Raw genomic sequence first — 26,638 nt, forward strand, 5'->3', positions numbered from 1 at the left:
GACTGTCTCCGGCATCTCCAAACCTGAATGCTTGAAACCACAGTGACCAAAACAGTTCTGAGTTGTCTTACTGCTTATTTCTCGCCAACTATCAGTGACAAAAATCACTGCTTTTTGAAGACAAATACATACAACTGACGCTATTTAAAAACTATTTTACTCTTCCTTGTGACTGACACTAGTTAAGAACTGATTGGCAACAATTTCCTGTCCCTAAAAAGTGGCGGAGTGTCCCAAATAAACAATAAGAATCCTGGTTATTTTCTTGATGAGTTTTTTGTTCTTTAAGAATTGTCTCAAATAAGCTGTTGCCCTGATTAAATGAAATCCACTGTATTTCTACACCAACCAGCCATAGAAACACTTTTTTTTTACCAGAAATCATTCATAGAACAGATAGGACACTGTTAAGTCATTATTGACTGTAGCTGTTGTATCAATCAATAGAATATTGAAAATAATTATTGTGTATTGTTCAGCCCAATTTAACTTGTTTCAAATATAATTCCATTATAATAACATTCAAGCTGAAACACAAGAATATTTATTGGTGATTACACATTTAATATTTATTCTGTTCTGCGGTTCGTAGGGATGGATTTGGGGACAGGGAGGGGTGTTTAGGGACAGCGATGTGGTGGAGTTTGAGTTGAAGCCTCTGCTCTGCTCTCTGCATTCAAACTCCAGCAGCATAGGCCTCTCCACACCTACAATGACAAAGGACAGCTGCAGGCCATGTCTCCTCTCTGTGTTCGAAGGCCAGGATGTGGACAGACAAAGATGACAGGCTGTCCTAAGCCAGTGGGTTTCATGATGGGATGTCTGCGTGTGGTGAACTACATATAACTGTCTGGACACGCGCACCCACCCCCCCCCCCCACCGGCTGGCTGCTCCTGTGGCTCCTCCCACAGACCCACCGCGGTATAAAGGTGTTTGAGGCCTGAGGCCCTGCCCTCAGTCTCCAGGATGTAGCATGGTGGTCAATTGCTGCTTGTTCTTTCTTCCAGTCAATAAAAGCCGATATCCCGCCCCACGTCTCAGAGAGTTATTGATGGTGCATCATCGCACAAGTAGGAGTTGGGAACCTACTATCAAGTAGGTTGATACCAAGTTTTGAAGCCTGGAGGTTGGTTTGAAGTCCGGAAGTTAAAGCGACTGGAGGCCTGTACAGTTGGAGAATTGTCATATGTGTGGGTGGGGAGAGTGAAAATGGGTTTGTTTTGCTGTTGTTTTTTATTGCTTGGTGTGTTCTTTTTTGCTGTGCTCTGTGTTGTTCTGCCAGGCTACGTTGGCACTGGAATGTGTGGTGACATTTGTGGGCCACTTTCAGCATATCCTTAGGTGTATTGACTTTTTAACACAAATGACGCTTTTCATTGTATGCTAACAGCACATGTGATAAATAAGTCTGAAGCTGAACCTGAATCTCGGTTGGTTCTAGCTCCCGCTTCCACTCCCACTTGGAATATTTGACTTTCCTAGCCTGCAGCTGAACAGACAATCTCCAGCTCTGAACTCAGCTTCATTGATTTCGCAGGTAATTTTTGAGGAATTAAATCAACATAGTTTGGTTGGGTGACTATTTCCTTCCTCTGAGAAAGAAACAAACTTTTTTTTATTTTGCTTAAGATGTGTTCGTTTAAACTCATGACCTACAATTCTGTGCTCACACAGTCCAAGTCAAATACTTACAATTATTTATGCTTCTGAACATTCTAAAGATGTAGTTCATTTTCCCTTAAGCTGTTCCGTGTCCAGTTAAAACAGGTTCTACTCTGTAAGCATTCCCCATAACTGAAAGCCCGAAGTTCTGGAATTATCCTTGCTGTGGTTCTCTGAACCCTTTCCAATTCATAAACATCATTTTGAAGGAAGAATGCCCAAATCTGCACACAATATTCCAAATGTGATCTCATCACTGAGCTGCACAATGTTGCAATAATTCTTTCAAATTATTTCCAAATGACTTTGTGATAGTACAAGATCAGCATTTCAACTAACAGCTCTGCATTGCAGCCATGGAAACATTTCAGACAGCACAGAAAAATTTGGTAGAAATTCAGCAGGTCAGGGAAATGGACATTCCATGTTTTGGCTTGAGACCCTTCAACTAGTCTGATTCACTGGGCTCTGCCATCACTATAACTATTTTATCCAGACATGTTGCAGGCTTTCAGAGTCATTATCAAATTGATCAATTGCTGGTAACTCACCTTCTCTGTTGTTTGAGAGTTTTTCATTTCTGTTGTAGGTCATCATCTGTGATATTATCTCATTTTCTCTCTTCTGATACTGCCTTATCTCTGGGGATCTTCTTCCCTGTATGATACAACTTTTATATGTGAAACCCCGCAGGTTTCCTTGGCTGTGTAAGTCTAGGGAATACCTTCTCCAGTCCCGCCAAACCCGTGAGATTGAGACAGCTCTCCCACGCCCAATCCCGGTTTGTGTGGATACTGTGCAAACTGCAATGCTGTTGCAACTCAGCGCCAAGAAACAACGGACAGCACACTGCATGCAATTAAAGCAATTATATTTATGAATCTTAACTAGAGGGTTAGTAAACAAAAGAAAAAAAACAAAAAGGGCCCATTATAATTAAACAGTGAAATGTGCACCAGTTGGAGCTCAATTCACCGATCCTCAGCTGATCTCGCTGTCTGGCTCCATCGAATCAAGATCTCCCCACCAGGTCGTATCCACCAACAGATTCTCTCCAGTGTCTTCTCTTTTCATCTCCTGCCAAACAAAAGACGCAGCTCACATTCCAAAGCCCCCATTATCTCTAACCATAACAGAAAGACCATTACATTAGCAGTGAAACCTTTCCCAGTGTGTTAAACACACACACACACACCCACCCCCCCACCCCCCGGCCTGGTCTCATCTATCAAAGAGAATGCATTGGTACTTTTCAACATTTCATCCCTCCCCACTCTCACTGCAACTTAAAACTATTCCTTCAATTCTCCCTTTCTAACCTGCAATGTCAGAATGCATCTCCTCCACATTCTCCTTAAGCACAGGAGCACCACATGGGTGTGTGCTTAGACCCCTGCTCTATTCACTTTATACTTACCACAGTGTGGCTAAGTACAGCTCAAATGCCGTATTCAAGTCTGCTGATGACACCACTGTCATAGGCCAAGTCAGAAGTGGTGACGAATCAGCATATAGGAGGGAGATTGAAAATCTGACTGAGTGGTGCCACAACAACAACTTTTTACTCAATGCCAGCAAGACCAAGGAGCTGATTATTGATCTCAGGAGGAAGAAACCAGAGGTCCATGTGCCAGTCCTCATTAGAGGATCAGAGGTGGAGAGGGTCAGCAATTGTAAATTCCTTGGTGTTATCATTTCGGAGGACCTGTCCTGTGCCCAGCACATAAAATGCGTTTACAAGGAAAGCATAGCAGCTCCTCTACTTGCGAAGATTTAGCATGACATCTAAAACTTTGACAAACTTCTGTAGGTGTGCGGTGGAGAGTATATTGACAGGCTGCATCACAGCCTGATATGGAAACACCAACGCCCTTGAATGGAAAAGTCCTTCAAAAAATAGTGATCTGGCCTAGTCCATCACAGGTAAAGCCATCCCCACCACTGAGCACATCTACATGAAGTGTTCTTACAGGAAAGCAGCATCAATCACCCAGGTCATGCTCTCTTCTCACTGCTGCTATCAAGAAGAAGATACAAAAGCCTCAGGGCTCATACCACCAGATTCGGGATCAGTTCTAACCTCTCAGCCATCTGGCTCTTGAACCAAAAGGGATCAACTCAACTTCACTTGCCTCATGACTGAAATGTTCGTACTACCTATGGACTCACCTTCAAGGACTCTTTACCTCCTATTCTTGATATTTATTCCTTTTTATTATTATTATTATTATTATTATTATTATTATTATTATTATTATTCCTTTCTCTTTGTATTTCACAGATTGTTGTCTTTTGCAGGCTGGTTGAACATTGAAGTTGGTGTGGTCCTTCATTGATTCTATTATGGTCATTATTCTATTACAGGTTTTTTGAGTATGCCTGCAAGAAAATGAATCTCATGGTTGTATATGGTGGCATGTAGGTATTTGATAATAAACACACTTTGAACTTTAATGAAAACATGATATTATCCAAGTTTAGCAATTGTTCCTGTTGGTGGTGTTCCCGTATTCTTGTCCTCCCAGGCTTCAGAAATTTTAGGATGCTATTGAGGAAGCCTTCAGAAGTAGCATGATATAGGTAGGATACACTGCGACCACATCTCAGGCAATGTGGTTACAGATATCGATAATGAAAACTACTACTTTTAAGTTCTGTGAGTTGCAACTCCCTAAACAGACTGTGTCCCATCACTACATATAGTAAAGCAGTTCTGCTACAGAATAATAACTGCAATAGAGGTTCTCTTTATTTGAAACTCTGTGCCCAAGTGTGTGAATGGCAGAGTTTTTCTGCATAAGCAACCAGTTCTGGATCTCCACAGAATAAGACATGAATTGTAGTGCAATGTACTGCCATAACTAAATATTTTCAGGACATTGTTGAGGAATAGCTTGCGTTAACATGTGTTAATTTCATTTAGAATCGTACACATATCTGCAAACTGAAAAATAGATTTGCAACTAAATTTAGAAGTTTGGCAAGCTGTCAAATATTTAGGAAACTGCTATTAAACACAAAATGGTAGGTCTGTGTACCCTAATTAAACATAAATGGAAGTATTCAGGAGCTTGAGGCAGGGGTGGAGTTTCTAAACCCCAAATTTGGAAATAAAAACTATATAATTATAGTTCATTTGTTTTATTAAACAGAGGCTTTCAAATGTAAATTCTATGATTATTTCAGATTTCTAAACTCAGTGCCTTCATTGTTATCATTAACATAGCTTCTCCAATAGAATGTGATGATGACCAATCAAAGTTCTATGTTTCAAAGGTACGTTTAATGTCAGAGAAATGTATACCATACACATCCTGAAATACTTTTTCTTCACAACCATCCACAAAATGAATGGCAGTTAAATGTTAGAACCCCAAAGCCCCCCCACCAGCACCCTCCCCACATGTAAGCAGCAAAGCAATGATCCTCCCTTTCCCACCAGCAAAAAAATGCCCCAAACGAGCATTCAAACATGCAGCAAAACAACAGCAAAGACACAGACTTGCAGTACCCCAAAGACTACTCGTTCACCCGGTATTCGACATACCACAAGCTCTCTCTCTCCCTAATAAGGGAAAAAGAGGCATCCCTGTTTCACAGTGAGAGGGGAGACATTACAAACAACTTGCTGATTTATGGTGTTAGAAGTCCATTGCATCACTTTTTCTGAGCTCTGTGCCTAAAGAACTCAGGTCTCTGGGCACACAGACAGCAGCCAGCTCGCTCCTTTCGACCTTCCATCTCCCACAACACACCAAATCCCTGCCGAGGCACTGACCTTCATTCCGCTGGTCTCCAGGGCCACGAGACCCCAGAACTCCGAAGGTGAGCTAATCTCCTAGGCCACATCCTTGGCATATCGAATAACGGCCGGTCGTGAAACCCTGAGAGTGGGTCCTATTCCCGCAAAGAACCGAAGTCAGCATGTAACTCCAGGTCATGGTCTTCATAAGAACCCCAAAGGGATAAATAAAGATATTAAAGTTAGAAATAGAGTTGTTTCTGAAGATGCAAGCAAAGGAGTCGCCGTTAGGCGCCATTGACTCTCCTAAGCTCCTCCTCCTCAATCCTGAGATTCATTTTTCTGCTGGTACGCTCAGCAAACGTATAGAATAGTAAAGATACCAGGACCAATGGAAGATCAACAAAAGTGCAGGAGACAACAAATGGTGCAAATGCAAATATAAATAAATAGTAATAAATAACAACCACATGAAATAAAAAATTATAGAGACCTTAAAGTGAGATCATTGGTTGTGGGAACATCTCAATGGATGGGCAAGTGAGTGTAGCTATCCCCTTTTGTTCAGGGACCTGATGCTTGAGGGGTACTAACTGTTCTTGAACCTGTGGTGTGAGTCCTGACATTGTTGTGCCTTCTGCATGATGGTAACAGCAAGAAATGAACAAGGTCTGGGTGGTGGGGATATCTGATGATGGATGCTGCTTCTCTATGACAGCGTTTATGTAGATGTGTTCAATGGTTGGGAGGGTTTTACCCGTGATGTACTGGGCTGTATTCATTACTTTTTGTAGAAATTTTCCCTTCAAAGGCATTGGTGTTTCCATACAAGGCCATGATGCAGCCAGTCAATACACTCTCCACTACACATCTATAGAAGTTTGTCAAAGTTTTAGATGTCATGCTGAATCTCCGCAGATTCCTAAGGAAGTAGAGGTGCTGCTGTGTTTTCTTCACAATTGCATGTACGTTCTGCAATGAAGACATAACTACATTCTGGAGATATCATTTGCCCCAAGACGATTTGTTTATATCCTTTGCGAACAATGTTGTGGCACATTATCTTTGGCACATTATCTTTAACACATTTCATTGATTACAAAACATCTCATATCTTTCCGTAAGTGCTGTCTGACCTGCTGAGTTCCTCCAGCATTTTATGTGAAATATGCCAAGATTCTTTAACTGCTACTCAGCAAAAGCTAACACCTTCAGCCTCAAGCGATTTAGGAATATTATCTCCCACGTCAATATTGTAGTTTAGTACAAGATCACAATAAAATAAAAATAAGTTTTAAATGAGAGAATGAAGTAACTGAAGTGTTGCCTGGCACCCATCCTCTAGGCCTTTTTCATCCTTTATTTTCAAGGCTCACTTCCAGTCACTTTCATGTCCTCCCTTACAAGCAAAACCATGGAATTATCTGCCAAAACATTTGAACTCTTGTAAAAATAGTTTGCTATCTGTCTCCTCAGAGTTCAGCAATCACCAGAGGAATAACACTTCATAGTGAATGCTGGAAGTTGGGGAGAACAGCTGAAAGCTGAAAACAACACATCAGCATCACTAAAGTAAAAATGTTTCAGTGTCATCCCTACACTATAAGCAAGTCTGGATCTGTGAACATTTGGCCTGATTTATTGAGATGCAGTATATAAGAATAATGATTGTGCATGTGCAAAAAATGTTTGTGATGTCCCCGCATAAACTTCACTACATACTTTTTACAGTTTTCACAAATAAAAATGAAGACTGCTGTGACAATTTATGACTATTTTGTATTATAGCTTGAGCCAGGAAATAGACTTAACAATGAAGAAATTGCTTGACTGATTGAAAGTGCTCCCTTCAATCACCATTTTTTATTCTCCGTTTTTCAATGATAACAATGTTAAATATGTAATCCATATATCAAAGCAAAAATACTTTTAATTTATACAGTGCTTTTTAAGATCTCATAATGTCTTAAAGTATTTTACTGTCAAATAAACTCAATGAACTGTAGCCAGTGTTGAACTTTAATGAACAAGGTAGCAAATTCTGCATCCTACAAATAGAAATGGATTGATGATCTATCTATTATCCTGGCAGTGTTAATTGGGGGGGATGGGTGTTGGCCAGAACATATTGGAGAATTTGTTTTTTTCAAAGTTATACTTGAAAATTTTCTGCATCCATCTGAAAGATCCTCGGGGCTTTGGTTTAAAGTACATAGGAAACTGGCACCTCTGATAGTGTAGCATGTCATCAGTACATAAGTACATGAGCAACAGTGGACTATATGGTCCTTCTAGCCTGCTCTGTCATTTACTATGATTGTTGCCGGTTTTGACCTCATTGTCACTTTCCAGCATTATCCTTATATGCCATGATTTTCTTACTATCCAGAAATATTTCAATGTCTTTTTTGAAAGAGGCAAATGAGGCCTACAAAGATCTCTGTGGTGGAGAATTCCAAATACTCCACAGGATCTGAGTGAAGATATGCTTCTTCACCTCAGTCTTGTCTCTTATTCTTTAACCAAGTGGCAAACCCATCCTAACAATTCTTCTCTGCAATCCATGCTGGTCGACAACTACATCCAGTTTTGTTAGGTAATAAGATCTAAACTATACAGAGTTTGTAAGTTGAGGGAATTCAATGTTGACCACCTGAGGACCCAACAGTAAGCAACCTCTTGGGAAAACATCATATTCAATTCAAGTGATCATACTACTGTCTAATCTACTAGTTACATACTCAATGAACTCCACCAGATCAGCCAAAAGTATCTTTCAAAAATTCACCTTGATTCAGCTCATTGCTATTATTCTTTTCAAAGTTCTCTGCTATTACATTTTTTATTATGCATTCCAATATTTTCATCACTGTTGATGTTATTCTAACAGGCCATTAGGTCCCTGTTTATTCTTTCCTTCCTTTCTTAAATACTACCTCCAATTGATAAGAACAATTCCAACACTGGGATGGTAAAGATAACATTCTTGGGATTTATTATCTTTAAACTGGAATGCTTAGTTCCCTCAGTTCTTCACTACACTAGATCTTTGATTCTCTGAGAATTTGGCACTTACTCAGTACTCCACTGAGACGCCAGGCTAGAGTATTTGCCCAAGTTCCTGGCTTGAACCTTCAATGTTCTGATTCAGAATTGAAAATCCTGTCTCTGAGCCAAGGCTGGCGCACAAATAGGATGTTTCAGGAACGATTAAAACAGCTGCATCATTGTTATCTTTATTATAATTATTAGAAAAATTTAAACACATTTTCTGTCAGTTCAAGCCAGTATAGGTTTCGGACCAAAATATTATGCCAAAAGAACATGATTATATAGGTATAGTGAAAAATTTATTGCCTTTGTTATATTTTTACTGTTGAACTCAGTTTGGGAGATTTTCTTAAGCCTTGAAGTAAATTCTATCAGAAGCTTTTCCTTTATCGCACTATGAACTATCTTCTTTGCCCTGATATCTATATGTTTCATATTCACCCATTGGCTGTATTGTATCCTGCTGCTCTGTTAGGTCTACTACACCTTTCTTTATTTTCTAAGTTCTGCATTTATCCAGTCCAAAGTTCATGTTCATATCTTTAGAAAATAGTCCTGCAATTTGAATTAATTGCTTTACCTTAACTGTTAAAGGAGCATATAATTTCAAATCATCCATGTATAGGTATGTTAAGTTATAGTTTATGTCATTGTTTCTGTTTTGATATCCCATTTTTGTCTGATTCGGTCAATTAGAAGAGCGAGTTTAAAGCTATATGGAATTATAGTGGACTTAGAGAGTTGCCTTGGAAAATAGGTGGGGTGATCATAGTATGCTTCATCAGATGTTGCAAAAATTTCAAATGTATTGGCTGTAGTTTATTATATTAAGAACTTCTATTAACCATGAGTCAGGGACAGAGTCAACTGCCTTTTGGTAGTCAATATAACAACATGAAAGATTTCTGTTTTTCTGCCGGGCTTGATTTAGAATTACAGAATCAATTATCACTGTGCTTCACATCCTTTCATATCCTTGCGGCATCCTTTCTGCTCTTCTGTAAGTATATTGTGGTTCTCTAGGATCATGGTGATTAGAGGCAAGATACATGATGCTACAATTTTATATATAGTTTGTAAAGGTAAACAAGTTATTATGATATAAAAATATAAAAAATACATTTTTTTCCCAGCTCAAGCTGGTAAAACCTGAGGTATGGGCATAGCCAAGCACACTCATTTCTCAATTGCTAGGAACTTCAGATTATTCTAGTGGTGCTTAGTATTGTGGCTTTCTGGAGAATTACATAAATATTGCTGTGTAGCCCCAATTGTTTAATGCCTTTGAGATGACGCCAGTTGTAGATATTACTATGGGGGTAATGTAGACCTTGTTTCTAAGTCTTTCAATTTCCTCTTTTAATTCAGCATATTTCTGGTGTGTTTCACTTATTGGTTTCTTATGTTTGAAATGGTGATATCTATTAAATGCTGTTTATTGCTGGTTTATCTTGTATTATTATATCTGGACAGTTATTATGGATTGTCTTATCTCTAATAACTAATTGGTCATAATGTAATTCATGGGACTCTGACTCTAAAATTGGATCAGGCTTGTATTTATAGTAAGGTAGGATTTCTTTAATGAGTTTTTATTTTACAGCTAGATTTTGATGAATGACGTTTGCCACTTGGTTGTGTCTGTGTAAGTAATCAGATTGTGTTAAACTGTTACAGGATCCTGTAATGTGTTGAATTATTTTTTTTTTCTCAGCTTTTTCTACATTTATCATCTTGAATTTGTTCTTATTTATTTTGTATTTTTGATCATCTATTGTGTTAACCATCTGGTCCTGTATTGCCACAAGGAAACCTTCTGTTTCTGGGACGAGATCGCCAACTCTGAGCCAGGCATTTAATGGCTCCTTGTTGACATCTAGTCTGCTCAGATCATGGGATTGTCTTCCATGGAAGGTCATGCTCTTCCATTGGTGAACGTTTTCCTTTAGTGATAATATCTTCAGTTTTCTGGGTTGTGGTTCTCATTTAAGTTTAGTGGTGTGTACTTCTTATCAGAGTTGCACATGCCTGTGTGGAGTGCTGATTACTGCTTTTGTTAATAAAAGTGTATCCTTAGAAGTTTTATCTAACAGTTGTGCAGATTTTTAATATCTGTTAGTCCTCTTTGCCCTCTGTCCTCCGTAGTGTTAATTTAAGCGTATTCGAATGTACGTGATGTTTTCTGAAATTTGTCATTTCAGTTCTTATTTTTCTTCGTAGACTTTCCAGATCAGTTTCAGACCAAGATAATAAGCCAAAAGAATTCATTAATATAGGTATAATGAAAGTGTTTATTGCCTTTGTTACATTTTTACTGTTGAGCTCTGGCTGATTTTCTTAAGCCATGAAATAAATTCTGTCAAATTCTTCTTATTATTATTGTATTGGCTGAAATGAAGTATGTAGAATTTACTGGCGAGATCTACACAACAGGAAGTTCTTAGTTAATATCAGCATTTCTGACATCTACAATAAAAGCAGGAACTTGCAAATATATATAACTCTGATGCAGTGAATCTTCTCCAGAAACTTCATAGGAACGTTTATAAACAGAACTTTCAGCCCCCAGATATGTAAACAATTAACCATTCCATCCAGCAGCACAATCAACTCTTACATTTCCTTTCTGATGAAGAGGGCTGCTGGAAGGAGGTTGGGCAAGCTGCCAGCTGGTGTGTGAAAACGTAAACCATGTTTGAAACAAAATAGTGCAAGTTAAGGAAGATGAAAGAGATCTTACTATCCTATGTCTCCTTATTATAAGATATCATAATGCCCTATATCAAGAGAACAGAGGCACAGGCTCAGAATAGAGGGACATCCATTTAGAATGGAGATGAGGAGGAATTTCTTTAGCCAGAGTGTGGTGAATTTGTGGAATTCATTACCACAGACGGCTGTGAGGCAAAGTCATTAGATATATTTAAAGCGGAGGTTGATAGGTTCTTGATTCGTCAGGGTATCAGAGGATATGGGGAGAAGGTAGGAGAGTGGGGTTGAAAAGGAAAATAAATCAGCCATAACTGATGATGGAACATACATGATCAACCATGGACGCTGGATCCTAGCAGTTGCAGTGCCATCAATTGATACACAACCCAGGGCATTATGATATGGAGAGTGAGCTGCTGCCTCTGCAGCAGACTCCGCGTCTCCACGCAGTTGATGAATCCAAACGAACGGCAGTTTGGCACCAGCCCTGTTGCAAAAGTTTCCAGTCAGCGCTGTAGGACTGCCTTAGAGACTGCAGCTCTGGGTTTTTTCTCAGGGGTTCCTCAAAGCTTCCCCATGAGTGGGTGTAGTTGCAAAGCAGCAGTGGTTTGAGATGGGAGTTCTCATTCTCCTAGACGAGCCCCATCTTCCCGAAGCAACTGGTTTTAAGGAACCCAATAACTCCTTCTCCCGTCAGTGGAAACGGTTCTTCTAGGCTTAGTAGCTAAGGCCAGGAGCTGGACTAGGTTGTCAAAGGCTATTTGAGATGAGTGCCATTGGGAGCATTTAATAGGTAGTGAGAGCTTTTCCACACTACTCCCCACATCTATGATAACCTTAAGGAACCAAGGTCTCATGAATTGCAGCCCAATCCCAGTGCCTTTGGTCAAATCATTGGCCTTTGTTATTTGGACCCACTCACTAAAAGTGCAGACAATGTCTTTGCTAGATTATACAGTTAGGTAGTACCAGCTCCAGTGCAGGTTGGCTACAGGTACCTTTACTTACTTGGCTCCCTGCTGGACAGAGGTCCGTGAGCTAGTTCTCCATGGTGATTGCCAGATGGTATGCTTGAGGACAATCAATGCAGTCAATGACTTCCAGTCTTATCGAGCCTTATTTTGTCTTGCAATACATACACAACCAAAGGGCTCTCTAATGACCTCCCAGAAGAAAGGCAGCAAAAACAAGTGAACAGGCATTATAGTCACAATGTGTAGCTTAGATTTGCCACAAAATATTTTTCCTTGATATCCTCTCTCCATATTTGTCACTTGTATTTTTGACTAGTCTAATGCTCAGCAGGTTGATACCAGCACATTCCAGTGACCGGAACTCATCTAAGATGAGCAAGAGAATAAACCGGGATGATTGTAGTCTATCTGCTAGTGATTGTTTGAAAATAGCACACAAATCTGATATCTCCACCATTTATGCACCAACTCCACCCTCAAACACTACCCCTCAAACACCACTCCTCCAGCACTACCCCTCAAACTCCACACCTCAATCTCCACTCCTTAAACTCCATCCTTTAAAAACCACCCATCAAACACCACCCATCAAACACCACCCCTCAATTAACCTGCATTAATATGATAATTTGGTCAAATTGTAACAAGAAAAAAACCTCACTGATGATCCATTTGTCCATTTATGAGAAACTTGAAGGAGGTGAATGACTGTCACTGCAATTAATGTATAGAACTTGCCGTATGCATACAATTATTGAGCTCTTGGAACTTCCTCTGATGAGGCCTTTAAAATTATGCTACAGAATGCTGAAATCCACATAAAGGGCCCTGAATCTTGGATATATATTTCAGAATGCATGCTGTACTCGATAACAGACAGGCAACGAAATGCATCTTTCTGTTCACCTGCACTGTTTGTGTCAATGAAACTCACTGTGATACTGGGTTTCAGAGAACTCCAGTTTAAATAGCCTCCAACAGTCCTAATGAATTTACTGTATCTGTTGCTGTCAGTGTGGCCTCCTGTATAATGGCAAGACCCAACGTCGACTGGGAGACCGCATTGCTGAACACCTACACTCCGTCCGCCGGAAAAAACTGGATTTCCCAGTGGCCCACCCATTTTAATTCCACTTTATGTTCTTGTTCCAACATGTCAGTCCATGGCCTCCTCTACTGTCACAATGAAAGCACACTCTCTGGTTGGAGGAGCAGCACCTTATATTCCTGCTGGGTAGCCTCCAAACTGATAGCACGAGCATCAGTTTCTCGAACTTCTGCTCCTCCCACTTCCCTTTTCTTTCTTCCATGGCCTTCTGTCCTCTCCTATCAGATTCTCCCTCCTCCAGCTCTGTATCTCTTCCACCAATCAACTTCCCAGATCTTTACCTCACTACTCCAAGCCTCCCTCCAGGTTTCACCTATCACTTTGTGTTTCTTCCTCCCCTCTGCCCACCTTCTAACTCTGATTCCTCATCCTATTTTGTCCAGTCCTAAAGAAGGGTCTCGCCCTGTACTCTTTTCCATAGATGCTGCCTGGCCTGCTGAGTTCCTCCAGCATTTTGTGAGTGTTGCTTGGATTTCCAGCATCTGCATCTTGTATGTAATGAATTTGACTTCTGATTTTTTTTCAGAGATTACCTTGTGACTAAATATTATCTCCCAGAATCGGTGGTAGAGGAGGATGATGACCATTACTTCCACACATTAAATGAAGAATCATTATGCAAAAGTAACATCTGCTTGAAAAGTTCATCATTCAATTGCCAACCAATGTCATTTTGCCATTTAGTGAAAAGTAGACAAACTGTTGCTTTTATATTTGTGATGTGATTTGAGATGTAGTTTCTAAGTAGAATTCACTTGAAGGTTGAGCAAGTCTCTGTACATGACTGAATTTTGTGTCTAGTGAATACTGGAGCTGCACAAAAAATCCAACAGGAGAAAAGTCAAGAGAAAGATATTTTCCTTGAAATCTTCTTCTCCGGTAAAGAGAGGAAAAACATTATTTTGAGCATTCTAAGGGTTTAGTTTACCCACAAACCACATCAAAATTGAGAAAATAGTTTGAAATTGGAGCCAGAAGTTTAATCAACACACAAAATGTTGAATATTTTTCCAGATTCCATCATCTGTCTCTTGTATCTTCTTGTCATAGTCTAAACTCCTTTTTCTTAAGCTGCCTCTGAGAATAGAGAATGGTTTGCTTCTATTTTGTTTTTGAGAAGTGAGTGATGCGTCTGTGTGAATCTTTTTGAAGTGCAGAGGTCGTTATGCACCAGGCACCATATGGACTTGATAGGGCATGATTACTTTCAATAGCAAGGAGTTCCACGACAAATGGAGACCAGACTCTGCCGCACTAACTTAGCATATGCATGAACACGAGCAAGCCACTAAGCTACACAAATACACTCTGACTGACTACAGTATCTGGATGCAGCCATGCGGTCTCTTATATACTCCCACCCCACCCAGAGGCCCTCCTTTGTTCCCATTCTTGATCCTTCCATATTCCATCCATCCGCCCAGGACATCTTTAGGGAGCGGTGTCTCAGAAAGGCAGTGTCCATTCTTAAAGACATCCAGCTCCCAGGGCATGCCCTTTTCTCACTGGTACCATCAGGTAGGAGATACTGAAGACACACACTCAGTGATTCAGGAACAGCTTCTTCCCCTCTGCCATCTGATTCCTGAATGAACTTTGAAGCTTTGGACACTACCTCACTTTTTTAGTATAAAGTATTTCTGTTTTTGCACATTTTTAATAATCTATTCGATATATGTAATTGATTTACCTGTTTATTTATTACTGTTTTATTTAATTTATTATTTTTTTCTCTCTCTGCTTGATAATGTATTATATTGAACTGCTGCTGCTAAATTAACAAATTTCACGTCACATGCCATTGATAATAAACCTGATACTAATTCTGATTCTATTTATTCTCATTCAAGTTCAAGTTCAAGTTTCTTGGTGTCATAGGCATACACACCCACGGTATAAATGCCATGAAAATTAGCTTCTTGCAACAGCAGAAGATAACATCACAAAACAAACAGAAGTTAACATAAATTTAAATGAACATAAATTGTATATAACTTGCAAAGGTGCAAAAGAAATAAACTAACTAAGCATTGGTGCAACATTGACAGTCTTACATTAATCTCGTGTTTTATTATCTCCACATCGTTTTTCCATAGATTCGCCCACTGAACTACACATTAAGGGTAATTTAGGGTGGCCAATTAATCCATCTTCAGGACTCTCTCTGCAGAGCATGACAAGGATGTTTTACATCCGAGATAGAAGTAAGATTGTTCAAGTGTGAAGATGTTGTTTTTCAGCGTTAATTGTAAGCTCAAATGGAATTACCTGCATAATTATCGGTCTTCAGATCCAACAATCTAAGTGGTGTCTTCCACCTACTTTTTCTGCCTCAGGGATAGCATGCTACTCGTAGTATTCATAGTAGAGGCACTAATTTGTTAGGGCTGGAGTGGCTGATTTAAAAAAATGTACTGATAAAGTCTGTCATGCCTTCCTAACCAATTATCTAGAGTAGGGCAGGATTCATGTCATTTCATTTCTTCAAGCATTTCAAAATTAGGTATTAATTCTAAATAGAACACAGATCCTGACATCTGTTTTAGTATAATGATATTACTTCAGACATTTAGTCTTTCTTAAGGAACTCATCTTCCTCTTCTGATTAGTGGAGCTTGAGAAGGATCCCGTTTCGTGGCATTTGCTTTGCTGGAACTAATTCTTGCCAAGAAAAAATATTAACAACCAAATTTCCACCATTGGCAGAAACTTGTATGTGGAGTAAAGTACATTAAAATACAGTATCTTCATTTAAAAAAGCAGACAAATTTTCCAGCAGAAACCTCACCTAATGAAGGGAACTTCAGCTAGCCAGTGAATCAGTCATACACTCAATTCAGGTGGGTGCCTGGGGTGAAACATTAGCAACTTAAAGTAAATGTGGGATTTGTTTAATATAATTAACCTCTTATGGTGAGGATGATGTAAGTGGAACATGGAAATGTACAGACCATTTTTCTAACCAGCTGTTTGTTGTGAATGAAAGCATGAAATGTCATCGGGCAGTGACACATCTGGTGACAGTAAATTAAATAGGCACTATCAAACTATTTAATCAAAGATCAGCAATTAAGTTTCAGTTTTGTAACTCCAACCTCTTCTTGGTAGCAATAACGTCTGTTTGGTTCTTACACTAGTATTGCATAATATTACACAAATTCTTGATTAAAATGTGTGACATGTAATTCAACCACCAGAAATCTTCTATAAATGGAACCAGGTTGTATATATCACCTCTTCAGCCCCCTGAATTAAAGGACAAGAAAGCACCAATGATGTTTTTTAGATAATTGTTATGTTATGCAACACCTAAGAATTAATTTTGAAAATCAAATCTAAATATTGCTCTCATATTTTTTGTAGAAGATCAAGCAAAACTGCTTTGAAATTATCAGGATTTTCTGCTTTTTTTTTAATGCTGGAAGTATCTGGAAAATTTTAACTAGAACCAGAAAAGATGACAGGAGATGCTTTTGTATATAATCATAAACCAAGATAGCCTTGTGATATTCAGCCCATCACCATATGATCATATAACCATATAACAATTACAGCACAGAAACAAGCCATCTTGGCCCTTCTAGTCCGTGCCAACGCTTACACTCACCTAGTCCCACTGGCCCGCACTCAGCCCATAACACTCCATTGCTTTCCTATCCATATACCTATCCAATTTTACTTTAAATGACAATACCGAACCTGCCTCTACCACTTCTACTGGAAGCTCATTCCACACAGCTGCCACTCTCTGAGTAACGAAATTCCCCCTCGGGTTACCCTTAAACTTTTGCCCCTTAACTCTCAAATCATGTCCTCTTGTCATGTACTCTCAAATCATGTACTCTCAATGGAAAAAGCCTATCCACATCAACTCAATCTATCCCCCTCATTATTTTAAATACCTCTATCAAGTCTCCCCTCAACCTTCTACACTTCAAAGAATAAAGACCTAACTTGTTCAACCTTTCCCCGTAACTTAGGTGCTGAAACCCAGGTAACATTCTAGTAAATCTTCTCTGTACTCTCTCTATTTTGTTGATATCTTACCTATAATTCGGTGACCAGAACTGTACACAATACTCCAAATTCAGCCTTACCAATGCCTTGTACAATTTTAACATTACATGCCAACTCCTATACTCAATGCTCTGATTTATAAAGGCCAGCATACCAAAAGGTTTCTTCACCACCCTACCCACATGAGATTCCACCTTCAGGGAACTATGCACCATTATTCCTAGATCACTCTGTTCTACTGCATTCTTCAATGCCCTACCATTTACCATGTATGCCCTATTTGGATTATTCCTACCAAAATGTAGCACCTCACACTTATCAGCATTAACCTCAATCTGCCATCTTTCAGCCCACTCTTCTAACTGGCCTAAATCTCTCTGCAAGCTTTGAAAACCTACTTCATTGTCCACAACGCCTCCTACCTTAGTATCATCTGCATACTTACTAATCCAATTTGCCACCCCATCATCCAGATCATTTATGTATATTACAAACAACATTGGGCCCAAAACAGATCCCTGAGGCACACCATTAGTCACGGCCTCCAACCTGACAAACAGTTATCCACCACTACTCACTGGCATCTCCCATCCAGCCACTGTTGAATCCATTTTACTACTTCAATATTAATATTGAACCTTCCTAACTAACTTTCCGTGTGGAACCTTGTGTCAAAGGCCTTACTGAAGTCCAAATAGACAACATCCATTGCTTTACCCTCATCAACTTTCCTAGTAACCTCTTCAAAAAATTCAATATTTGTCAAACATGACCTTCCACACACAAATCTATGCTGACTATTCCTAATCAGACCCTGTCTATCCAGATAATTATATTTACCATCTCTAAGAATACTTTCTATTAATCAACCCACCACTGACGTCAAACTGACAGGCCTATAATTGCTAGCTTTACTCTTAGAACCCTTTTTGAACAATGGAACCACATGAGCAATACGCCAATCCTCCGGCACCATCCCCATTTCTAATGACATTTGAAATATTTCTGTCAGAGCCCCTGCTATTTTAACACCAACTTCCCTCAAGGGCCTAGGGAATATCCTGTCAGTATCAGGAGATTTATCCACTTTTATATTCCTTAAAGCACCAGTACTTCCTCCTCTTTAATTGTCATAGTTTCCATAACTTCCCTACTTGTTTCCCTTACCTTAAACAATTCAATATCTTTCTCCTTAGTGAATACCGAAGAAAAGAAATTGTTCAAAATCTCCCTCATCTCTTTCAGCTCCACACATAGCTGTCCACACTGATTCTCTAAGGGGCCAATTTTATCCCTCACTATCCTTTTGCTATTAATATAACTGTAGAAACTCTTCAGATTTATTTTCACCTTACTTGCCAAAACAACTTCGTATCTTCTTTTAGTGTTTCTAATTTCTTTCTTAAGACTCTTTTTACATTCTTTATATTCTTCGAGCACCTCATTTACTCCATGCTGCCTATATTTATTGTCGATCTCCCCCTTTTTCCGAACCAAGTTTCCAATATCCCTTGAAAACCATGGCGCTCTCAAACTTTTAACCTTTCCTTTCAACCTAACAGGAACATAAAGATTCTGTACCCTCAAAATTTTACCTTTAAATGACCTCCATTCCTCTATTACATCCTTCCCATAAAACAAGTTGTCCCAATCCACTCCTTCTAAATCCTTTCGCATCTCCTCAAAGTTAGCCTTTCTCCAATCAAAGATCTCAACCCTGAAACAGGAACAGTTGTACCAAGGACTGTGCTAACCATTGTAGCACATTAACAGTAGCTGCCCAGGTGTATTGAAGATGGTGGCAAATATCATCATCAATGTTAGTCTTGGCAATGATTTGGTTCCTGAGAGATTGGAAGTGGTTGACTTTTTACAGGGTGATGCCATGAATCCTTTTTTTGACTGGAAGACGGAGTGATGCAGCAGAGAGATGTTGGTGGGGGACCTTTGTCTTGTAGATGGCCCATGCTCTGTATGCTTCAGTGAAATGGTTGATGGTTGATTGGAGCTCTGTCTCTGCGCACATACAACATTGGAGCTATCTACAGACTACAGCTCTACAAAAGGGCTATTTAAAAATCAAGGTATCAGATTTCTGCAAAATGCGCAGTCTAGCAAGCTGCAGCGATCCCTGCCCTCCTACATGCCTCTGAGAGCTGGACTGCCTACAACACATGCTTCAAGGTGCTGGAAAGGTCCAACCAATAATGTCGCTGCAAAATGCCCTAAATTCATTGAAAGGATAAGGGAACCAATGACAGCGTCTTCTCTCAGGCCAGTATCACCATCACTGGGTACCCATTCCATTTTGTAGGGCCAGCAATGTCATTCACATGCCTGACAACATCCACTGTCTATCATGGGAAGAGACTAATAAACAAGCAGAGGGAAGTTTCAAGTATATGTATGCTCAAAGCTTCCTTAAAAAAATAATGTTCTTTCTGATTCTGAGTTAACTCTGGCCCATGACCATTCAATCGGAAGGAAAAATGGATTTGAGAGGTAGTTGAGAACCTTAAGTACCAGAGAGTTTGAAAGTGGTTGACTTATTCCAGATTGGTGCCATGAATCCTGTTTTATTGGAAGGCAGATTAGTGCAGTGGAGAGGTGTTGGAGTTGGACCTCTTTCTTGCAGATGGCTTATCCTCTGTATGCTTCAAAAGCACACAGATGCCTTCAGCACACGGTGGATGGAGGATGACTTCGGAGTTTATTCAACTGCTTGCCTAGTCAGCCATGTCCTGCCCAATCTCTGGAAAAGCCTATGATTTCTATGCTGGTCTCATTCAGCTGCCATAAAGTCAGAGGTAATATCACCAGTCCCACAGAACTGCTTCAGAAGAAGTAGATATATTGACAGAGTAAGACAGTTCTAGGTTTAAGTTATGGTATGGAGAATGAGCATTAAAGACCAAGCTGGCAGAAAGCCCTGAGAGAATACTGCACTCTTTGGAGATGTCTTTTAGAAGAGATGTTAACAGGCTGCTCTTTATGCTGGGTGTAAAATATCACATGGTATCAATTCTATGAAAAGCAAGGAAGTTATTCCTGATGCCCTATCCAATAATTTTCTCTCAATCAATGTCAAAGAAACAAATTATCTGACTATTTGATAGAATTCCCAGGAAGAAAAGATATTTGACGTTTTACTTAAAGGAGAACTCTAACAATTAGATTAGAACTCGATGCTGAGTTGCCACATTTCATTGGAGTTTTTAAACTCTTAGTCAACACACTGGTCGATGGTCTTTCCTCCTGCGAAATTCTGTCAAACATCTTGGTTAATTTTTAACAGTTGGGCCTCATTTACAACCTGGCAGGCTGTCTGGACTGGGCTAGTTGAAATTATGTAGAAGGTTGTTAAAATGTCATTGGACTCCTTTACACATTACGGGATTCCAATTAGTCTATTTTAGGGAGACCTCTGACCCAGTAGGATGGGTGTGCTTCAGCTGCCTAAACAAGGAACAGCACGGTGACTCTCTACACAACTACTTAAAATTGTGTCTACCCTGTTTCTGCTGAGTGAATGGATTAAAATTCCACTTTGCAGCCGCCTTCATTTTGTTAACTGCTCTGCAGAGGCGCATTTTCATCTCGTAACCTTCCACTCTCTCATAAGCAGTGTAGGACACCTTTTATGTTTTGATGGTGTTTTATGAGTTGGTATATAGTCAACATTTCCTTTGACTGGATGTTGTGTGGATCTTGTCATTCTTGAAGAGCCAACTGCAGTTTATTGGTGCAGCTGTTTACAAAAAAAAAGTCCTCATTGGTCTGCTGCTACTGACATAGAGTCATAGTGTCATACAGCATAGAAACAGGCCTTTTGGCCCAACTACTTCATGCTGACCATGACTTCCTTTTCAAAATTCAAAGTACGTTTATATCACCATATACTAACCTTGCAAGCATTCACAGTGGAACAAAGAAATACAATAAAATCAATGAGAAACCACACACAACAAACAGCCAATGTGAAAAAGAAGGCAAACAGTGAAGAAAGAAAGAAAGAAAGAAAGAAAGAAAGAAAGAAAGAAAGAAAGAAAGAAAGAAAGAAAGAAAGAAAGAAAGAAAGAAAGAAAGAAAGAAAGAAAGAAAGAAAGAAAGAAAGAAAGAAAGAAAGAAAGAAAGAAAGAAAGAAAGAAAGAAATAATACTGTGAACATGAGTTGCAGAGTCCTTGAAAGTAATTCCAAAGGTTGTGGAATCAGCTCAATATTGTGTCTTCAGTATTTCAGAAATCTTTGAGTAATATTGTAAACGTGCTGTCTTATTAAGCTTACTTTGTTTACATAACTTGATTCAGGTTATGTGTCAGTAGTACGCAAATGGCATACATCATCACGCTACAACTGGTTATATGTCTGCACCTTGCTGAAGTATAACAGAGTACACACGCATCTGGGCTCCCGTGTTTTTCTTTTGATTAATTTCTGGATTTACAAACCATAACATTTAGTGATGAAGTGACTGTAGTTATCCCCTCTAGTACAGGAGGTTGAAGGACATAACTCTTCCTGAACCTGGTGGTGTGGGATCTGATGCTCCTGTATCTTCTTCCTGATGGCTGCAATGAGAAGAGAGCATGACCAGGTTGGTGGATGGTGATTCCTTTTGCTTGTATTTAGCCCATATTCTTCTATACCTTTCCAGTCCATGAACCTGACAGACCTGATAGCCCGGCACAATTACTTGCAACACATGATTAGTCACAGGACTTCAATTTTGAAACCAACCCTCCGCTACCACCTTGTGACTCCTTCCACCAATTCAATCTTGTATTCATTTTGTTAGCTCATGCTGAATCCCATGTTATCTTACCTTCAGGGCCAGCTTACCTTAATAACATCCACATCCTGCCCTATTCAATCCTCTTAGTCGCCTCTTCAAAACCCTCAAGGCAAATTTGTCAGACCTTATTTCCTATGCCCAAAGCTGTGCTGATCATCCTTAACAGTCCTTGTTTTTCTAAATGGAGATAGATCCTGTCATAATTCCTACCAGTAGTGTTAGGTCTAACTGTCTGTAGTTCCCTGCTTGTCCTTGCCACCTTTCTTAAATAAAGGCACAACATTAACAACCTTCCAGTCTTCTAGTGCCTCTCCCATGGTTAAGACACAAACCTCCCTGCCAGGACCCCAGATATTTCTTTCCTTGCTTTCCATGACATTTTAGGATGCACTTAATTAGGCCCCAAATATTTATTCAATTTAAGCACCACAAGACTGCCTGCACCTCCTCTTTCAAAATATCAATATGATTATGGAGCTCACTATTCTCTTCCCTAAATTTTCTAGCTTCTATGACTATGGCCGATACATTAATCTTAGAGCTTGCTCATCTCCCATGGCTCCATACATAGTGAATTACTCTGAAAGGGACCTACTCTCTACCTAATTACTCTCTTGCTATTAATATATTTATAGAACTTCTTATGAGTCTCCTTTGCTTTATCTACAAAGGATATATAATGTTCACTTTTTTTCATGTAATGTATTTCTTAACTGTACTCTGACATCCATTATACTCCTCAAGGGACTTGTTTGATCCTTGCTGCCTGTGCCTGACACATGCCTCCATCTTTTTCATCAATATCCCCCGTCAGCCCAAGTCTACCAGCCTAACCCTTCACTTTAACAGGAACGTGTTGGCCCTGAATTCTTTCCATAACAATTTTAAGTCTCATATGATGGTGATTGCTGGTCCCAAAGTGCTTCCCTATTGATACTTCAGTCACTTGTTCAGTCTTATTTCACAAGAAGAGATCAAGTGTTGCTTCCTCTTTAGTAGAGATACTTATGTACTACTTGAGAAAGCTTTTCTAGACACACTCAACAAATTCTTCCCCTTTCAAGCCCTTACTACTATGGTAGTCCCAGTTGATATCAATGAATTTAGAATTATCTATTATTACAATCCAATTATTCTCAAAGATACCCGTGATCTTCTGACATATTTGCTTCTTCAGTCTCTGCAGAAATTTGGTAAATTTTAGTGCGCAAGAATTCAAAATGGTCATCCCTTACTTATTCATAAGTTATGCCCATGTAGCCTCACTGTATGATTCCACAGGAATAGTCTCACTGAATGTCGCTGTGACATTTTTCCTAATCAAGAGTGCAAGCCCCATACTCTCTTACCTCCACCTCAATCCCACCTGTACTCCTCAGCACTGAGCTGCCTCTCACTCCCATCCCTCAACGAAATTGCTGTAATAGCTACAAGGTCAAGATCTATCATCCAGTTTCACTTACATCCACAGCGATGAAGTGTTTTGAGAGGCTGGTGATGAAACATAGCAGCTCCTGTCTGACAGGCAACTTGGATCTGCTCCAATTTGCATATCAAAGTAACAGGTCCAAGGTAGATGCCGTCTCATTGGCTCTTCACTCAACCCTGGAACATCTGGACAGCAAAAGTGCGTACAGTAGGATACTCTTTATCAAATACAGCTTAGCATTCAATACCATCATCCCCTCAAAACAAATCAATAAGCTCCAAGACCTTGGCTTCAATATCTCCTCGTGCAATTGGAACCTGGATTTCCTCACTTGTAGACCCCTGTCAGTTTGAATTGGTAACAACACCATAAGGCTGTGTTCTTAATCCCTTGCTCCACTCGCTCTATACTTATGACTCTGTGGGTAAGCACAGCTCCAATGCCATATTCAAGATTGCTGATGACACCACTGTCGTGGGCTGAATCAAAGGTGCTGGTGAATCAGCATATAGGAGAGAGACTGAAAATTCGGCTGAGTGCTGTAATAACAACAATCTCTCACTCAATGTCAGCAAGAGTATAGACTTCTGTAGTCTATAATCTATAGATTACAGACTGATTATAGACTTCTGGAGAGGGAAACCAATTGTCTATGAGGCAGTCCTCACTGGAGGACCAGAGGTAGAAAGGGTTAGCATCTTTAAATTCTTAAATACTATTTCAGAGGACCTGCTCTGGGCCTGTGGTGAACTATGTGCCTGTCGGGACACGCCCCTGCTGACTGCTCCTGTGGCTCCTCCCACAGGCCCCTGTATAAAGGCGATCTGAGGCCTGACGCTCGGCCTCAGTCTCCAGGACATAGTATGATAGACACTCACTCCTGGTTCCTTCTTCCAGTCAATAAAAGCCGATATCTCGCCTTACGTCACAGTGTGAGTTATTGATGGTGCATCAGGGCCCAATACATAAGTACAATTACGAAGAAAGTACAGCAGTGCCTCTACTTCCTTCAGAGTCTGAGGAGACTCTAAAGCTTTGACAAACCTCTATATATGTGCAGTGAAGAGTATCACAGACTGGTATGGAAACACCAGTGCCTTTTAATGGAAATCCTACAAAAAGTAGTGGATTCAGTCCAGTACATCTGGAGTAAAGCCCTCCCAAACATTAAGCACATCTACATGAAACACTGCTGTAGGAAAGCAGAATCTATCATCAAAGATCCCCATCACTGAGAACGTGCTCCTTTCTTGCTGCTGCCATCAGATAGAAGGTACAACAGGCTCAGGACTCACACCACCAGGTTCAAGAATAGTTACTACCCTTCAAGCATCAGACTCTTGAACAAAAGGGGATAACTACACTCAACTTCACTTGCTCCATCATTGAAATGTTCCAACTGGCCAATGTGTGGTGCGTGGCCTAGTGGTTAAGGTGTTGGACTAGCGACCTGAAGGTTGTGAGTTCAAGCTCCAGCTGAGGCAGTCCTTGAGCAAGGCACTTAACCACACACTGCTCCAGTCGACCCAGCTGAAAATGGGTACCACGGGGGTTAACCTCGCAATAGACTGGCATCCTACTGGGGGGGCGGAGTCTCGTACTCTCAGTCGCTTCACACCACGGAAACCGGCATAAGCACCAGCCTGATGAGCCTATAAGGCTCGGGACAGACTTTAACTTTAACTAACCAACCAATGGACTCACTTTCAATAATTCTTTGTCTCGTGTTCTTGTTATTTATTACAATTTATTTATATGTGCATTTGCACCATTAGTTGTCTCCTGCTCTATGGATGACCTTTCATTGACCTTCTAATTACTAATCTATAGATTTGTGGAGTATGCTCACAAGAGAATGAACCTCAGGGTCGTACATGGTGATATATACAGTACAAAATGTACTTTGATAATAAAATACACTTTGAACTTGGGATTCTGAAAATCCCACGTATTTATCCATTTTCTGAGCTTATCTTCCTTATTTGCCAGATTTCTTGCATTGCATTAAATGCAGTTTAACCTATTGGAGCTTTCTTGCTTCCTGTCTTGTTCCTGCCTGTCCTGCCATTTGGCATTGCTTACTTTAATTTCTATATTTGCCTCTAATTTCTTATCTGCCACATTACTACTTTGGGTTCTACCCCTCTGCCAGACTTGTTAAAATTCTCTCTGCAAAGATACTGGACCGTCTTAGTTCAGGTGAAACTTGTTTCTTTGTACAGGTTACCTCTGCCCCAGAAGAGATCCCGATATCCAAACACCTGCATCCCTTCCACATACACCAGCTCCCTAGCTATTCATTTATCTGTCCTGTTCTCCTATTCCTTCCCTTACTGGTATACTGCACTAGGAGTAACCCAGAGAATGCTTTCCGCTTTTTAACTTCTTTTCTCTCTATCTTCACCCTGCAGATGTTCACCTTTTTTCTGTCTGCATCATCACTACTAATGTGTACATGGCCTCTTGTCTCATTACAGGTTTCTGTGAGTTCACCCACCCCTGCTGCACATTCGAGCTAGTCCTTGTTCAACAAACCTAGCTGCTGCTGTCCTCTGAAAGACCATTCCTGCAACAGTAGTCAAAACAATATTCTTGTTAGGGAAAGCAATGGCCTCAGGGGGATCCTGCACTCCCTGCATACCCCCCTTCCTTTTCACATCACTTCTGAATGGATCCATCTGTAATGACAGCTGCTCAGTGTAGTCAGTCAGGCACACTTCCCACACGTAGGGTCACAATGGACACTGGAAGCCTCCATGATGCCCCATGTTCTGCAAGAGCTTATGATTGCCCTGACTGTGTTTCTATGTCACCAAGACTTTAAAGGAAAGTTCTTACCTTATATTACCTCCCTACTTCTCAGCCTCTTTGTGAAAGCCTTTTGAGGTGATGCATCAGGGCCTAAATCTCAGAGTCAGCACTTTGACCTCAGCAACAAAATCTCTCACAATGGCCGCTCCTTTGTCAAACCTCAGCAATGTGTAGTCTTCAAGTAAAGTTTAAGGAAACTATTTATTTTCTGCAGCTGCTGAGGTAAACCAATTGCATTTCACAACACTTCTTGCTCCATTTTCCAACAGGCTGCACTTTCCAACACTATGCACTTGCATCAGCAAGACACACATGATATATAAATGGATGGAAATGAG

General features: G+C 40.1%; 1 long non-coding RNA gene across 1 annotated transcript; it reads right to left on the reverse strand.

The window, feature by feature from the left end:
• Positions 1-2,594: 2,594 nt before the first annotated feature.
• On the reverse strand, positions 2,595-26,561 carry LOC132393670 (uncharacterized). Its single transcript, XR_009512028.1, has 3 exons — positions 26,328-26,561; positions 21,717-21,836; positions 2,595-2,740 (listed from the first exon to the last, which is right to left on the reverse strand). It is a non-coding gene; the product is annotated as an uncharacterized LOC132393670 (long non-coding RNA).
• Between the last annotated feature and the right edge of the window lie 77 nt (positions 26,562-26,638).

The sequence above is a fragment of the Hypanus sabinus genome, chromosome 5, assembly GCF_030144855.1.
Source record: "Hypanus sabinus isolate sHypSab1 chromosome 5, sHypSab1.hap1, whole genome shotgun sequence".
NCBI lineage: Eukaryota > Metazoa > Chordata > Chondrichthyes > Myliobatiformes > Dasyatidae > Hypanus > Hypanus sabinus.